Here is a 16,195-nt window from a genome sequence, read left to right on the forward strand (position 1 = left end):
TAAAATGGCTGTTGTTTGGCATCCGAGACTGGAGTTCCCCGACAAGTCCTTGAACGCATAAACAAACAAGGAGTTTTCCCAAATTCTTCCATTTCGTAGCTGCATCGCTACATGATGAAGCAACGCTGACTCAAGGATTAAGGTGACTGAATGTTTTCTTCGGTAGGCCGGCTGTCTCACTGAATGCAATGTTACTACAGCGTGATTTATGTAGCGTAATTGAATACATGGAAACTGCCTGGATGTCTGCAGACAAGCTGGAAATCAATCCAAAAGGGGGTTTCCATCGATTTATCTTGCCAAAGTCACACAACATGGGGAGAATCATTCGGCCTGTGAAAACAGCTTTGAAATATCTTCATTGGCTCTCGGGGAGTTTTGACAAGTCTGATAAATTATCACATGAGTGTCTCAGCTTGAGCTTTACAAACCAAGAGTTGCAAAGGCTGCGACTGCTAAGTACGGGTACAAGTACCATGTAGGAGTTACCTCTGCAGTAGCCAGAGGGTAACAACAACAATTAGCTCATGTAATAAAACAAAGAGTACAATTGTTTTAAACTGAGAGGACCTAAACTTGTCTGAGCAGTAAAGGTAACAGATAAATTAACAGAGAGGCAACAGGAAAAAACATAAAAAGCAATTATTGCTAAAATACATAAATAACGAGTAAAAATGAATAGCTGTTTGCTAAAAGTAAATTAGACAGTTGGAAGGAGGTTGACCCATTTTTATTATGGAAAAACATATATTCCACAAGCAATTGGAGAGTGATTGTTGGAAACTGCTGGCAGCCACGAAGAGGTACTGTGTGCTGCACAGAAAGCCTCCTTGTGATTGCATTGGTCAGATTTAGCAGTTTGCATGTAGAATACAGACTTAAGTCCAAACAGTCGCTAAGAGGTAGTGAAATGTGAAAAAGTGCAGCCCAAACCAAAAACGGAGAACACCTTCAAAGTAAAGGTTGTGCCTTACCGTTGCAATCAAGACGTTTTAAATAGTCAGTCTCCAGGCCTGTGTGACCGAGGCGTAAACGAACCGGATGACCAAATAAACAGTCAACTAAAATTCTCAATAAAATGTTTAGGTGTGGTATATTTCAGCATAGTTGAAATAGGTTGAGCTGAATGTATTTGATGGTTTCAGATTATCTGAATGGACAGGTGGACACAAAGTGGTCAGGGATAAAATTAAGACCACCTGCCTAATATTGTGTTGGTCCCTCTTTTGCTACCTTCAGTAAAAGCTTCAGTAGCTCATCTGCCTTTGCTCCCCACATGTATCAGTGAGCCTTGGCTGCCCATGACAGTGTCCTGGTTCACCTTTGACACATACTGATCGCTGCAGACCGGGAACACCCCACAAGAGCTGCTGTTTTCGGAGATCCTCTGACCCCGTTGTCATAATCTGGCCCTCGTCAAACTCGCTCTTACACTTGCCACCAAGCACACAGCAGAAGAATGACACAAATTGTGTAACGTATAAGCACACTGGAAACGTCTAATTCTTGCAAAGAATTCATCCTCTAAAACCACACTGTGGAAAAAAAGGAAGTCGGCATCAAGCAATGATGAGCTGCTCCTGATGTTTCTAAACAAGAAAAGGAAGATACAGGTTCATGATGAAGAGATAATCAGTGTTATTCACTTCACCTGTCAGTGGTCATAATGTTATGCCTGATCGGCGTATGTACTGAGAGGGCAACTCATATTAAAATAGCCAAAGTTTTAAACAATGTGGTCAGCGTAACAAAGCGTAGCGGGTTTTTGTGAGCTTTGACATTTTTTTTCTTTTCTTGACTGTCTCTAATGTTTCATGGAAGTGAAACAACCTCACTGTAGTTTCCCTTTAATGGTGCAAAACATAAATAACCTCAGAATATAGACACCACGGTGTAGCCGAGGTAAAGAGGAAGCAAAGTCGGAGAGTTTTCTAATGTCTTGAGCACAGGAGACAAAAGGAGAGAGAGAGAGACAGACGATGTTTTCCCCACTGAAATGCTTTTTTTCAGATATCTAAAGTTCTTCTAACACACTCATATGCACACACGAACACTTAGCATGAGTACAAGGGCCAATCCCCTAGCCCCCCCAGAGGTGTACCTCTGGGCTGGTTAATGGACGCACTCACTCACCCTGATACTTTCCTCCCCCCTTAAGCTCATCTTCTACTGCTCCTACTTCTCCCACTCCCCTTTTTTTCCCCACTCCAGTAACATTTTCCACCCCACTGGAAATGAGAATGGGTGGGTGGCTGGGCGAATGGCAAGGCTCCTCACCAGAGCCGTTACAGTCTACACAGAAAAATGGGTCAGGGGGTGGGTGGGTCCTATATTTCAACCTTCCAGGAGTCCATGTGCTATGGATACGTGAATGAGGTGAGCTTAAGATAACAACCCCAAGGGTAGCATCATCTCCAGGCACAAGCTCCTAGTACTGCTCTGATGTTCTGATCCATTATATTCATGTCCAAAAATACTTTTTTTTTCTTTGTGCAGCTTTCCTCTTCAAAAAGAACCGACTATGTGATGGAAAAATAAGCACGCTTCAAGCCCTCTCATCTCTTGCATCAGTTGGAGCAGGATAAACAGTGCACCAATTTTATCTCACAAACAAGTAACTCTATTCTGACACTGTTTTAAATCTGTGATATACGTCGTTGTGCATGTGGGCGTCTTTGTTGTGTATGTGTGTCAGCGCGCGTGCGTGTGTGTGTGCAAACGTGCGCATGAGCGTATGTGTGAATGGTGTTGATGCGTAGGAGACAGTTACGTGTTTTGGCTTATAACATGGCTGTTGATGGCTTGAGTTGTCATGACGATTTTTAGTAGGACTTCACCATGGTGACCATGACTGGACACACACACACACACACACACACACACACACATACAAGTGCAAACACAAATACAATTTTAATCCAGAGCAGCGGAATATTTCCTAAATAAGTCAATGACACACTTTTGTCTTCTTCTTTTTTTTTAGTTTTACACAAATGCAGCTCTTAAGGCTTACTGTTAAATTAGCTCCTGCTGCCACACTAAACACTTTCAAGATACACATTTAGAAATGAATAATGGATACCTGACCCTGCACCACAGTTGGACAGGTCCAAAATAATCAAGTCCTCTTGTTTTACTGCGTATCTCAGGATTAATGTGTCAATACATTTAGTCCCTGAGTGGATCAAAGATGACTCGCTTTGATTACATGGTGCATTATAATTGTTTTTTTCCAGGTTTACAGACTGTGAACTATTGAGAAACTGTGAAAAGGTGGTAAAAATTCAATGGATTTTTTTTTTTTAAAAACTGCTTTAATGTTTTTACTATTCACCAGAGTGCCATTCACTGGAGTATGATTTTGTATGGCTGCACCACATGTTAGCTAGGCTCCAATTATCTTCATATGTACTTAAACTGTCCCTTTTATATTGTTATTCTTAAGGGTCTTTTAATGTCTCATTGCTGTCACTCCCTTTTTTTTAAATGCATGCTGGGTTTCAGTAGATTGGTCCATTATACTATTACCCAGCATAATGTAATGCTCCTATCCATAATAATGAACTGGAATGTCACCAGAATTAATACCTATGGTACATTTCAATATCAAAATTATTAAAATGGAACAGTTCTTATGTTATTTATTTCTTTTTATTTATTTTCTATTTGACCAAATGGAGTCAGAAAATTTGATACTCGAGTACTAATCAGTACTAAAAATTAGATACTCATTTGTAACAGTATTGATACAAACAGTTCCATCTTCGCCTCTACCTGACAAACAACTTCACACAGCCCATCTCCACACTAGCAGCTGAACACATGAACAGTAGCGCAAGAAACTTAGCAACGTAGCATCTTGACACCTGGGTCTTTATGAAGAATTTCTTAAGGTCAGTAAAGCTCCTGTTTCAACAACACTGAAGCATTCAACAGTTATCATAAATATTAACCTAACAGATGCACACAATAACTTCACTTGTTTAACTATTAGCAATTACCCACATTAGCAGTTTGTCAAGTTATCATTAGTGTAGCAGCTAGCTGCTATGGCTAATAATAAAACTATAATACTACAGCATTATAGACAGCAAACATTTATCAGTCCTGCCTGTCTGTAACATTAATAGAAAGTGTTAATTTAACAGTTTAACACAATTCGTTGTTTAAAAAGTGATTTCTCTTAAGGTTTCTGATTGAAGCACATTAGTTTACCAGTAGGGGTGGGTTTTGATTATCGATTTATCGATTAAAATCGATTCTAGCTTGGATAACGTGATATCGATTTATGAATCGATTTTTTAATATAAATTTATTTTGCCCGAAACGCCAGAATCTCAGGTTAAACTTCACAAAATTTCAACAACCACCAAACAGCTAAAACAGTAAATGAGAGCAGGTACACAGATTCTGCACAAAGACGTAAACACAAAGCACGGACCCACCGACGGATCAGAATCAGTGAGATGTCGCCTTTCTCACCCAACGGCATGGACACGGTCGGGGCTGAAAGCCGACAGCTCACTGATTCTGATGTTTCGGTGGTCCGTGCTTTGCGTTTACATCTTTTTTGCGCTAGATTCTGAAGCTGTAGGTTTTATCTCTCTCCAAACAATATTGACTGAACCAGCAGCAACAGAAGATCCAAACTACGCTTCACATTTCGCTTCACATAAACATCATCATGAATTCACTCTTAGTTTTGCTGTTTTGCTTCCCAGCGATAAAATCACACTTCATGCACAGCTCTCTCTCTCTCTCTCTCTCTCTGTACTTCAAGAACATTTTACCATCTAAAAATCTGTTTTCTGCATTATTCGCTTGCTTGTTACGCACAAGTCTACCGTTGTTTACAGCGCTGTCGGCCGCTGTTTTTTTTTTCCTTTTACTTGCTTCCAAAAAGAGAGCCTCATTTCTGCTGTTCAATGGGCTACTGAACAAATTTAAACTTTTTAAAATTATGCAAAATTGCAAAATGCTTAGCTGTGTCTCTAATAAAACCTCTGTAACATTGTTCTGCTTCACTTCAGCAGCATCAGGTAATGTTCATATGTTTATTTAATGGTTTTCTTTCGTTTTTGATCAACTGCAGAATATTTTTATAAAATCCCAGGCCAGGAAAATCACCTTCATGTTTTTCTGTGTTTTATCCTCAGCTACTTTGACACAAAGGCATCTGCTGTGATGCTTACACCTTTGATAAAGTCTCGCAAGTGTCAGCTTTCTTTTTATAGATATAGAAATATGGAAATGTACTGATGCATGATCTGAATTATAATATTTCTGACTGTCTGAGGCAAAATTTCCCCGATTCAAATTGAATCGAATTGAATCGAATCGTGGATCGAATCGATTCAGGACCTTGTGAATCAGAATCGAATCGATTCTAGAAATCAGTGACGATACCCAACCCTATTTACCAGCAATTAGTCCAAAATAGTGACAGCCTATCTACCAACTCAACTGTTAGCAGCAACAGAATGGCTAATAAATGGTTCTGTAATTGAATACAGTTGCTTGAATACAGGATCTTTACTTTTATTAAGGTATAAAGTTCAGAAGTAAATTCAAATTTTATTTGATTTATAGTGATGTGTTTATGTGTTTCCAGAGCTAACTACATATTGATTTATATTTAAATTTGGTGTTTACATATTTTGGTATTTACATGTTTACATGTTAGAATATTTACATGGGTACCTTTCAAAGTAATAAAGTAATCAAAGTAATGATAGCAGTAATAAACATTTGAATCTGCTGCAGTGGTTTTCCCTCATTTATATAAGTGTAGGACTTTCTGGACTTATCTGACTAGTAGATAGATAGTCACGGGGAGTTTGAACAAGGACGTGTTCGGTTGAAGTGTCTCAAGAGTAAATGTGCTGCAAAGAAAGATATCTATCTCCATCTTGCTGTTCTCTGATCTGAGAGAAAATTAGTACCATATAATGAACCCTGATACAGTTATGTGTCTCTTGTCTGTTGCCCCTCAAGGCCATGTGTCTAAAAATGAACTATTATAGAAAAGTTCATCTAAATGACCTCTGTCAGCATTAAGTGATGTAATAGCCAAGGGATTGAAGTATCTGTTTGTTCTACACTGGGGTACAAGGTAACGGAGACCTGGGAGCAATTTTCTGAACTCAGAAAACAAAACATGGTCAGGATGGTTAATAATGTTTTTTGCCTTCTTTATCACCTGTTTTCCCAGAGCAAACACAAATCTCTCTGCCTGACCCCCAAGACTTTGGAGCCGGTGTAATATATAAAACGCAACACCAGGAAGGCTGTCTTTTGACATCAAAGCTATAATGAACGATGAAGATGATGAAATGTAGTTCTGCAGTATCATTTTTAATCCCATGTGGTGGAGTCTTAACTCTAAAAGAAAGGGTTGCTTTTCATACCATTTGATTTTGTTTTAGCCATCCGACCAAGCAACCAAATCTCTGCAACTGCTGCTGTGATGACCTGACAAAATAAAAGGCAGCAAAAACTATCAATATTAGCTTAAAGGTGTTGAAAACTTAACAAAACTTAACTTTCACTTTTTATGCTCTGATTATCTAGTGAAGCTACAGATGGCACAGAATAAAAGTTAAAAACATGCTCCTTTCATTTTCTTCCACAAAACCTAAAAAAAACATGGTTTCAACAGAGCATGAATATGCACATGAATGGTTGTTAAACTCTTTGTGTTAGCCCTGTGATGGTGTGGTGACCTCTCTCGGTTGTACCCTGCCTTTCTTCCAATGCCAGCCGAGGTGGGTTCCAGTAAGGGGTGACCTTAAAGCACTGGTGGCCGGTTGATGGATGAAAGCCTACATGAGTTCGGGGTCACTAACTTCTTTGTCACTCACCACCATGACACACTCTGTGGTAACAAATATACGCAAGACTTCTGCTGTCGGGTAAGACTGCACACATCAGTTAACGTTGCGTCCATGACCATGACTCTGCGGCACAGAGTGCAACAGGCTCCTGCATATTATCTCCCACATATGAAAGACGCAAGCAGACGTCAACCAATCACACACAACAAAGCTCTGACATCAGGGCTGACATGACAGCTAAGCAGGAACAGCTGTGTAGTCCTTACAGGCCACACCACAGCAGAGTGACGCAACAGTGCGCAGTGTGTAAGCGTGCGTGTGCGCGCTTCTGCGAGTGGGACTGCGTGCATGTGTGTGTTCCTAGGACAGTCTAGGTCAGAGTTGCGTCTGTATAGGACAGGCAGCACTGGTGTGGTCGGCGTGGGAGAGATGAATCACATGGTATAACTGAAGCTACATTCCAGTGAAGGGGAAAAAAGAGGAAGAGAGAAGAAAATTCAGAGAAAGTGAGAGGAAAGAACTCAAAAGTCAGATAGAGAAGGGGAAAGGCTGACCTGACAGACAGAGGTAGTTGATATTTTAGTGATGTGGTAACACATCACTCTACATCTTCCTCAGGAATCCAACTCCAATCAGGAATCCAAATATATTTCTGTACACTACACTGAAAAAAATACATAATTTATATATACACACCTATGCTGTAAGCGTCATGCTTCACAAAACAGAAGAATAAAAGTAGTCCAACACTTAAATATCTGTGGGGCAAGTACATATGATTTGTCACAAGATCCAAAGCACGCATTGTACTTTGCATTGTAGAAAGTCACTGAGGTGTGAACACAAATTCCAAATATAAAAGAAAAAAACATGAAGGAAAGAACCCAACTGTCCCTTGAAACTGTGCATAAAGACTGACGCTAGTGGTCTGTGAAATTATACTTAGATACAACAGTGTTTCCACTCAGTATGCTCATATGCCCAGCAGGGATTATCTTTGCAGAAGTCACCTTGTGAGGATTGCATGTCAGCAAAAAAAAAAAAAAGAAACAGGTTCCATGTTCGGTTCACTCAAAGCCACAAATTTCAACCCACTGGAGATACCAGACAAAAAGTCAGTGCATCATCCACCTTCTATTAAAAGGGTTTTTTTCCTTCCCACTGTCACCAAGTGCTTACTCATAGGGGGTCATCTGATTGTTGGGGTTTTCGCTCTATTACTGTAGAGCAGGGGATGTCAAAATCATTTTACGTTGTCAGTCACTTTGCCCTTAAGTGGGCCGGACAGTGAAGCTATATGATAAATGTGTAAAATTACAGAATCAGTGCTGTTTGTCAAAAGTATAAAGTTTTTGTTCATTCATAGAAAATGAAGTTGTTTTTTCTTTTTATTATGGACTGTAAAAAGCAGACATTTCTATACTAGATCATCGAAAAATAGGACTTTTCTGTGATTTAATTGTTTATCTATTACTTAATTACTTTGGTGTAGTATCAAAGGCAATGGGAGGTCTGTTTATGAATAGGAAAAACTGTTAAACTTATGAAAATACAGTTAAAAGTTCAAAATCTTGGCACTCCTTCACATTTTCCACAGCTATATAGTGGGCCGGAGTAGAATCTTTGCCAGGGCAATTCTGGCCCCCGGCCTTATGTTTGACACCTCTGCTGTAGGGTCTTTACCTAACAATATACAGCACCTTGAGATGACTGTTGTGATTTTGTGCTGTATGAATTAAATTGAATTGAACCAACTTTTTGACAGAGAACAGTGAACATCTTTACCAAATACAGTGTCAGTCTGTCAGGTAGATGAGGATATTTTACAGGATAAACTTGGCCTGCTGGGATGACAGAGAAAAAGGAAAATAATGCAACATGACAAAAAGAAAGTTTTCATGTGAACTCTGGAGAGTTGGGTCAATGTCCAAATTTGTCTTTTCTTACATATTCAGATGCGTTTTTGCTGCTGGAGTGCTCCAGTTTTGTTTTTTTTCGGGTGACACGTACACGATCGCTTGAGTGTCGCCTGTGCTAGTCTCACAGTGGTGCAATCTGACATCATATGGACTTTGTACTACGGAGATGGGAGGACTGTGTACAGCATTTGCATTCTTACATGCATCTCCGCTGGGTGATGTCAAGAAAAGGTCACTGGTTCAGTGCATGTGTGGAAACAGATTAAACGGTTTAACAGTGGCCTGGGAGGAAATGAATCTATCAGAAACCATTTTTCTCAGGCTGGACCAAAGAAATGGGCATATTAACTGCAAAAAAAAAAAAAAAACACAACAAAGCAAAAAGGAAAATAAATAAAATGAACTTTGACAGTCAACTGACATAAGCCTGTTGCATCGAGTTCAATCTTAAAGCTAACAAAGAAGGTTTGGTTTACATAAGACTGAAGCAGGCACAACTTTTCCTCTCTCGTTTTCCCCGTCTTTCTGTCAGTGCCACCGTTCAACAGTTCTTCCTCTCCACCCAACCATCAGAGCTCCCACACCCCAACTATTCACCCATTCATCCAACCGCTTCTCCGCTGCAGTCTCCACTGTGTGGAGTGGGGCAGTGGAGCATTTCCACAGCTGTGGCCAGCAGGGCTTCCAAGGCATCTCACACACATACAGATTTCCAGATGCACACACTGAACCATAAAGCGCCAAGAATTATGTAAGTCCTAAGCGTACCTTATATAAAGACCAGATATATTCATGAGGAAAAAGAAAATTTTGAGTATGGAAAAGCCATCCTTCACAGACACACACACACAGACACACACAGAAACAGACACAATAAAGGCTACTGGTCATGATCATTGTTGAGGTAATGGTGCTGCTTACGCCACTGTGGTTACCTCATGTGCTCTGTTTCTATTCCTGTCTGCTTTGAATATGATGGCTCTTCCTGTGTTTTCTGAGTGTGTGTTCGTGTGTGTGTGTGAGAGAAAGCTCCTACCTACGTTTCTTGTCTGTCCATTAATGATAAGTGGCCAATTATAGCAGCTGTCTTTCAGGAGCACATCAAAAAATAACACGCACAGAGTGACAGATATAGACCTCTGCTTTGCATGCAGCAGTCATTTCAAATGTTGAGCTGATGTAAAACTCTGTCATTTGCATGGGAGTGCCGCTAACTTCAGGCGCTTCGGAACTATTTATATTAACAAGAAGACAAATATGCAACTAGGGAATGCACAAATTAAAGCGATATGCAGTGCTGTGCAAAATTTTTACATGCATTTGCACATGCAATAGATGTTCAAGGTGCTGCGAAGAAAAGTCAGCATCATCACTTGAAAACAGCATGTCTGATTTATCACTTTTGGTTACTTAGTAGCACTAATTAATGTAATGCACGTTGAATTATGTGATATAAAAACAGTGCCATGACTCGGACTCTTCGTGTCACTGTGGAAAGCTCGTTATGGCCCTGACTGTGCATGTAGGCTCATGGCCGCGCAGCAGAAAGAATTTAGGAGCTGTCAAATGCCTCTCTGGTGGTATTGCAGGCTGGATAATAATCTAAATATCGAAGCTCAGCTCTCCCTCCCCCACCCACTCTAGTTGGTGTGGAAAGCAGCCACGGAGCACTGTAATGTAGCCGTGTTTCCACTGTGGAAGCTTGTTCCTGGATAGAGGCTGAAGTGGAAGTTCCTCCTCATGGACTGAAGGAACACAAGGAGGGAAACAGAGAGCAAGGGAAGGAGTGAGCGATGAGTTTAAAGAAAGGGCAACAGAGAGAAAGGAGACTTTAGAAGAGAGCAAGACAAGGACAAAGAGTAGGCGGAGAGGAGAGTGGAACAGAGACCGTTGATGGGGGCGAGGGTTACTGACAATGGCTAAGTTGGTTAGTCTACTCTAGGTCATGACCTGCCATTGACCCGAGTCTGGTCTGGCAACTGTCTGAAAGATTAAAAGAGCAGCCTCTCTGCTTCAGCACACAGAAGAAAGCTGAAGCAGAGAAGCTAAAGGTACTCTGGAGTGTCTGACCACTGGAACGCTTACTTGGTTAGCAGGTTCCCATTTTCTTTGCATATTGTCCTTTATGACCACACACAAGAAGAAGAGGAAAAACTCAAAATATGTATGTACGGTGCCATTTTAACTTTATACACTTTAAATAAACTTTATACAAATAAAGAGTGTGGGTGATTTAATAACCCACACTCTTTATTTGTATATATGTGTGTGTGTGTGTGTGTGTGTGTGTGTGTGTGTGTGTGTGTGTGTGTGTGTGTGTGTGTGTGTGTGTGTGTGTGTGTGTGTTTTTGCACGCACTTGGTTATTGGGACATTGATTTCAGATAGCAAAAGAAGTTATCAGACACATTAGCAAAAAGTAGGAGTCGTAGCATTCTGTAGCGGGAAAAAAGGATTTGTAAAAACGCCAACACGCTCAAAAACATGTCCTTATCTTGGCATCACCCTTTCTTTAAACGTACCAGTTACGCCTTCTGTTTCTTCATTTCCACCTTGTGTTACCACAAGTCTCACGAATACACAGAGTGTACTCTGTGGAGGAGTTTATTAATAAACAATGAAAAAAAAAAAGCTCAAGAGATAATCAGTGAAACTACCTGAAAATACACACTGACAGAGTGCATAGCTACATGATTTGGCTACATTATCTAGTTAACGCAAAGGTCAGTAGGCCTGTACTTTAGTCATATTGTGGAGGATTAAATAAAAACTTCGAGAAAGCTTTTTGTTTTGTTTTTTTGAGTGCTCCTTCAACATGTAGCATTTATTGTGGAGTTCTACAGTCGGCCACCTAGTTTGGGTTAAAACACACACTGTTCGAACTATCAGAATCGTTTATTCACTGAAATCAAAAAATCAAGAAAGAAAAAAAATTTAACTAAGCTATGGGTACGAGCGTTTAACTTTATAATTACAGCAGTGACCAATGACAGGTTATTGAACTCTAATTGATCCAATGAGTAGTTTCTTATTCCTTAAAACAGCAGAGGCAGAAGACATATCCTGAAGAAAATAACTTATCAGAGTTGCTTATCTCATAAAGATTTGACTTTGGAGAAATGGAAAAGGGTCATGTGATCTGATGACTGCATATTTACCCTCTTCCAGAGTAGCGAGTGCATCGGGATGAGAGGAGAGCAGGTGAACTGATGCACACATCATTGCCAAGTGCCTAGTTCATAAGGCTGTGGGGGCAGTGTTATGATCTGGAGTTGCTTCAGTTGGTCAGGTTAAGTTAAGCGGCATTGTAGTTGACCTGACTGACCAGGTTTTTCCATCAGTGGATTTTTTTCTTTCCTAATGCTAAGGACATATTCAAATCAGATAATGGCAAGGCTCATCGGGCTCAAACTGAAAGAGTGGTTCAGGGAGTGTAGGATATCCTTTTCAAACTTGGATTAGACACCACCGAGTCCAAACTTAACCCCACTGAGAATATTTGGGATGTGCTGGTACCTTAAGGAAAAACGAATCAAACTCTGGATGGAAATAATAAGCTTATCCAAACAATGCCAGAGCGAATGCATGGCATCATCAAAGCTGAAGCTGGTCCAACAAATATTAATGTGACTTTTTTTTCTCCTTGAGGCCAGGTAGTGTAAAATCCTTTAACTATCCAGGTAAAAGCTCATAGAGATTAAAAATAAAATCTCCTTTTCAAGGGTGACGCAAATTTTTGTAGCCTTTTATTCTAAAAAAGAATTTTTTATTTATCTTTGTTATTTGAAGCAATATTTTTCTGTGCCTCCCCAGTGACCCACACAGCCACAAGTTCAGTGAGGATTTCAGAGCAGCAGATGATCCAGCCAGGCCGAGGCTAGAATGAAGTTATTTATCTCACAGGCACACAACTTTCCAAACATTACACAACTTTACTGACCAAACATTTAGACAACAGAGCGCTCTCTCTGCATTAGAGTTAGTTAGGTGAATCATATCCGGTGAGTAAGCAGATTATTCAACACTGAGGGAGGGGAGGAGTGCTATCTCCATCATCTCAGTGACAGAGCTAAAGCTGCTCTAATTTTCACTCCTACTATCACCAAAGGATCAATAGCATACAGTCATAATCAGAGATAATTCACACAGACACACCGGTAACTGCGAGGAACATCTCACTGCAGCATTATTAACTTTTAAGGAAACAACATCCTTGTTCAGCGTTAAGAAAATTCAGCACTACATGTGTACATGTCTTTAACAAATATGCAAAATATGCTTTTAAAGGAGCAACAGTTATTTAACCTGTGAAAACAGTTTCATATCGTTCCTGAAGCTGTCAAAAGTTTGAAAGAAAAAGAGGAAAGAAGATGCGCACAGGTCAGCCTACTAGGTTTAATTATAAGAAAATCAAAGATTTAGCATTTTTGGAGCTTGACCCAAACTAAAAACCGAGAATGTTTTGGCCTCAGCTGCTTCAATGTGTTTCTTCTTTCCTGGCTTTTATTACGACATACTAATAATTAAACGGTGGGCGCTTTGAACAAAACAATGTGAGTAGTGCAAGGCTTGAGTTTGCGTAAAACTTAAGCATACGCAGATGTACTTTTAGTATTAGTATTTTAAACTAATGTGTTCCAAAATGTTTTTTTCTTTTTGGCTCCATCTCACCTTATTCCCATCAGCAGCATCCTCTGTCACACCAACCCTCTGCATGTCCTCCTCCACTACATCCATGAACTTCCTCTGAGGTCTTCCTCTTTTCCTCCTGCCTGGCAGCTCCATCTTAAACACCCTTTGTCCAGAATATCCACTATCCCTCCTATGCACACGTCCAAACCAAACATTTCAACTGACACTTTTCTCCACCCACTCCACCCTAGCTGCACTCTCTTTCACTCTCTTCTTCACCTCTCTGTTGCTTTGGATGGTTGACCTCCAGATAAGACTTGTTCCATGACATGGCTGGATTAAAAAACAAATGTTAACATTTTATTCTATCAGCTCTATGCAAATAAGTAGATCTAATGCAGCTTTATTGTCCAGATTCCCAGTTTTTGTTTCAGACTTGGCAGGACACTGATGCTCAAAAACCTCCAGTTTGGTCGTAGCTCTATTATGTGGTCATCTGTGTGTGTCTGTGGGAGGGCGCTTAGAGTGCAAGTGGAAAAATTAGAGACTTCAAATGATGCAAACGGTGTTCTTTTAACACAGGCAAGTGGGTGTACTTACAATAAAACAGATTTTTGACTTCCAATATTCCTGAAAATTATCCACACTCCTGGAACTCCTTCTGAGCATCTTGCATCAGCATAAAATTATGTAAGCATTTGTTCGAGTATCATACTCCCACACAACATGTCAGCACTTCCAGTCATGGGGAGTGGCATGCGTAAAGACGCTTCAGGTATGCAGCTGGCTTAATATCAAAAGGGATGTCCTCATGCTCCTTTTCCACTACAAGAAAGCCTCGGTATGGAAATTTCTGGGAGTGCCTCTTTCGGTGCATGGAGGGCTTCTGGGAAGATCACAATGGCACCTGTGGGGGCGTAGCTGTTTTTACAGGATGATGCCCCCGCAGTGGCTATTATTTATCATAATGGATATGTTATATTCTCAGGTAGTTGTTAAACACCATGTTTCAATTGTGAGAAAGAGGTGAAATTTAAATGTCAAAATTGGCAAACAGTGAATCATAAAACGCAATGTTTTTAAAAGGTCAAAGTTAGGAAGAAGGCAAAAAGAAAATCAAATTATCTCATGCAGATTTTATCCAGACTGGAGACCACTTATGGTTTCAGCAAAACCAACGACTAAGAGTGAAAAAGGCAACAAAGATAAAAGAGAAGAAATAAAATTCCTGTAAGATTTTTCTGTTAACGGCGACAACGCGGGTAAAAAGTTCTAACGGTCTAACCTGCTGTGTATGATTTATGTTATTGTATATGTGCATTTCTGTATGTCCACAATTAGCAGAAGAATAATCTGAAAATTTCCAGCTGTTAGCCCTCAAGCTTCTTTTACTACAAAGCAACTGGAAAAAGCAAGTGTTCTGACCTTCATTTCATTTTTTTAATGCAATATCTACACATTTTTCTCTTTAAGGTAACGAGAAATTTAACTTTTAAATATTACTCTTAAAACCTTTACAGTTGAACACTGCACAAAATATGACTTGAATAAGAAGTGAAACTACAGTTCTGTTACTGGCTTTGAGTTATGATAGTGTCTTTCACAATGTTAGATAATAACACATACCTATAAAGTCATGCTGTAGAATAGCTGCAAAGCAGACCATCACTTTATTACTTTTTTATTATTATCTTTGGGGGATGTTTCTGGCATTCTGAGGACATATTGCGATTAATTACTGAAACTCAAAAAAAATTTAACTTTTCTCAAAGTGATTCTTTCTGGTTTCTTCTTTTTCCACCCACTGCAGCTTCATTTAGTGAAAGTGACATTTCACCTTTAACTTCACAGGATTCGACATACGTCAACTAGAAAGCATACAAAAAATCCCTAGAGATTACCAAAAAAGATTAAAATACTGTTTTGAACTTACAAGTTTCATTTTAAATTATTTACTTAGCAGCAAAAAAAAAAGAAACAAAAAGCGATAAATGTAGAATATCCGCAGATCAAAGTAAGTTAGTTCTGCAAACGTACCTCAGTTGAATGTTTATTAAGGCCAATGTCTTAAAGGGTAAAACTATGACACTGCACTGAAAAATGAAGTTAAGCTTGTCCTCCCACACGCAACAAAATATCAAAGGTTAGTGGCATTTTAACAAATAAATACACATCCTGAGTCAACTTGCAAAGTAAATGATAAACTCCGGTAATACATGTACAAGCAGGTACTCAATTCACACGTGTCTGACAGCCAAAGGCAAAAACATGATCAGACAAGTTCGTCCCAAAAAAGTTGACATTTGCCGTTCCTTCTCTCGAGGCTAAACCACACATACCTGATATTTTCAGCGCCTAGACTTATCATGCTTCATTACCAATTGATGCTTCTCACTCCTCCTCAGTTCATTCATACAGTCTGGGGAGGAGTGGAAGGAAGCCCGGCTGTTTTCAGCTCCACATTATTAAAGAATTCAAAATATCTTGATGAAAGTATTTAAAATGCTGCTTTGGTAACACCAGAGTTGCTAACTTTAGTGGCACCCAAATACTCATAACATCATACGATTGCACACTTTCAGACTTGGAAAATCCATTACAAAAACAGTCTGATGTGTCGCCCACTAAGTGACAAGCCCTCGCTAAAAGCGGGGTGAGAGCAGACAATGCAGTCAAAGTATTAAAGTCACGGAAACGTCAAAATTTCTAAACCCAAGGTGATTTTTCAGTGAAATTTCTAGTTTTATAAACAAATATCACAGACTGTAAATACGAGCAAAAAAGCTGAGATACAGTAGATTAAAATTAAAAT

The sequence above is a fragment of the Pelmatolapia mariae genome, linkage group LG10_11, assembly GCF_036321145.2.
Source record: "Pelmatolapia mariae isolate MD_Pm_ZW linkage group LG10_11, Pm_UMD_F_2, whole genome shotgun sequence".
Lineage (NCBI taxonomy): Eukaryota > Metazoa > Chordata > Actinopteri > Cichliformes > Cichlidae > Pelmatolapia > Pelmatolapia mariae.